Below are 2188 nucleotides of genomic sequence, written 5' to 3'. Positions count from 1 at the left end.
GGGGAGGGGAGGGGAGGGGAGGGGAGGGGAGAGGCAAGGAGGCCTGGGGATGTAGCTCAAGGGTAGATGTTCTTCAAATTCCATCCTAAGAATCAGGAAAAACGAAAAGAAATGATAAAGAAGAAAGGAAGGAAAAATGATTCTGAGTAAATTTATCCCTAATTGGGAGTGGACCTGAAGCCTTCTGGGTGCTGCAAATGTTCTCCATGTCACTCTGTGTACTCTTTATATGGCTATGTTCAGTTTGTGAAAATTCATCGAAGCCCTGGCCTTGGGATTTTTGCACTGTTCTGTATGGGAGTAATGTCTCAATTTTAAAGGCAAAATAATTTTTATTTATTTACTGCAGTACTGGAGATTGAACTCAAGACCTTGTACTTCAAGGCAGGCACTTAGGCCGTTGAGCTATCTCTCCAGCCCTAAAGGCAAAATAATATTTTTTGTTAAGGCAAAATAACTTAAAACTAAGCTTTAAAAATTCGAAACAGCGGGGCGAAGTGCAGTTCAGCAGTAGAGCCCTTCTCCAGCATGCGTGAGGCCCTGAGTTCCATTCTCAAAACCACAAAATAGGTATTTTTACAAGATTCAGAGCAGCACTGCCTGCAACTGATGTTTAGAAGGGTCAGTCAGTGCCTTAACCTCTTGTCGGTGGAACTCAGTGGCCAAGTCTGTAACTCTGCCGGCTGCGGGAGACAGAGGCGGTCAGCTTCAACTTGCGCGCCCCCAATCTCAACTCGCGGGGCGGGAGGACCCGGGTTCCACTTCCGCGCAAAGGCTCAGCTTTGTCTTGCTCACTCCGCAATTCATGCAGCACCTACTGGATCCCTGGGAGCAGATCCGGAGCCTGCAATCGCAGGTCTGAGGTGGCATCAAGTGACAAGTCCCCCCTCACAGGAGTGCTGGGATCATGTCCTGATGGCGTTGGTCCGTGAGAGCGTTTCATAAATCTAAAAAGTATCACTTCCATGATTTGGAAAGGACAATTGTCCCAGAGAGTGGTCGTCACTTTTCCCTTACAGAAGGCTGCTCCTGAAGGGGGAAGCTGAGGCTCAGAGCTCCCAAGTGCCCCCCTGGGGCTCTCTCCAACGCCTGCACAACCCAGGCGTCCGGGTCCCCCTGCGCCGCCGGGCCGGCCCCTCCCCCAGCCCACACAGTGCTTTGTGTCCTGCTGGGCGCCTCCTGCCAGAGCCACCCGGAGGAGCCCGGGGCCCCTCCAGCCCCTTTACAGACGCGGCCAAACGCGCTGAAAGCCCCAGCATGCTCCTTTACATACCCGCCAGACACTTCCAGGAAGGTCAAGGCCAAGTTGAAAGTTAAGAGTCTGTTTACCTCCGGGAGCCCATTCACGCGCCCGCACACCGCCGGTGACCTTTACAGTCTGGCCTTTGAGCGTGGCCGCCGCGCCCCCAGGGGTTCCGGCCACGGGGACTTGGCACCTCCGTGTCGCCCCCGCCCCCGCCCCCGCCCGGGCTGGGGACCCGCTGGCCGGCGAGGGGGAGGGGAGAGTGGCCCACCGGGCCCACTCGGGACGTTGGCTGAGCTATGCGTTTTGTTTGTTTGGTTATGATTGATTTTGCCAAGTAAGTGCTTGCGGCCTGCGCGCCCCTCACGGGACACGACTGCGTGGGGACCCTGCCGCCCGCGGGTCGGCGGTGAGAATGAGGGTTTATTCCTTGCAGCGGGGTCGCCTCCCTCCCGAGAAGGTCATGATGCCGCTGTCCCTGCCGGGTCTCCCGGCTGCTCCGGGCTTCTAGAAGTCCCTTCCCCTGTCCTCGTCTGTGTTCTTCTCTGTCCGTTTTTAGGCTCCTAGCACCTTTCTTTTCCTTTCCTGAATTTCAGTTAGCTTGTTTTTGTCAGTTCCTTGTGGATTTCTTTCTTCCTTTTTCTTTGTCATTTATTTCCCAGCTCTTCCTACTAAAAAGTTTCATCAAAGTTTTTCCCTTGTTTTCCTTCTCCTCTATCACATTATTTTTGTCTCATTCTCACTTTCTTTCCTGTCTTCCTCTTTTCTTTCCTTCGCTTCTCGCTGCCTCTCTCTAGCTCGCTCTCTCCTGCTCGGGTCTCGCTCCTTTCTGTTTCTCTCTGCTCTCTTTCTTCCAAGGACGCCAGGCTTTCCTCCTCCTCTTGCAGTTTCCTATTGTTCTTCTCCAAGTCTGGAAGGGGCCTGGCAGGCGACAGTCCTTGGCCG

Source organism: Octodon degus, unplaced genomic scaffold, assembly GCF_000260255.1.
Source record: "Octodon degus isolate 3935 unplaced genomic scaffold, OctDeg1.0 scaffold00056, whole genome shotgun sequence".
Taxonomy (NCBI): domain Eukaryota; kingdom Metazoa; phylum Chordata; class Mammalia; order Rodentia; family Octodontidae; genus Octodon; species Octodon degus.
The sequence above is the reverse complement of the archived record's forward strand: the minus strand, read 5'-3'. Positions refer to the sequence as shown.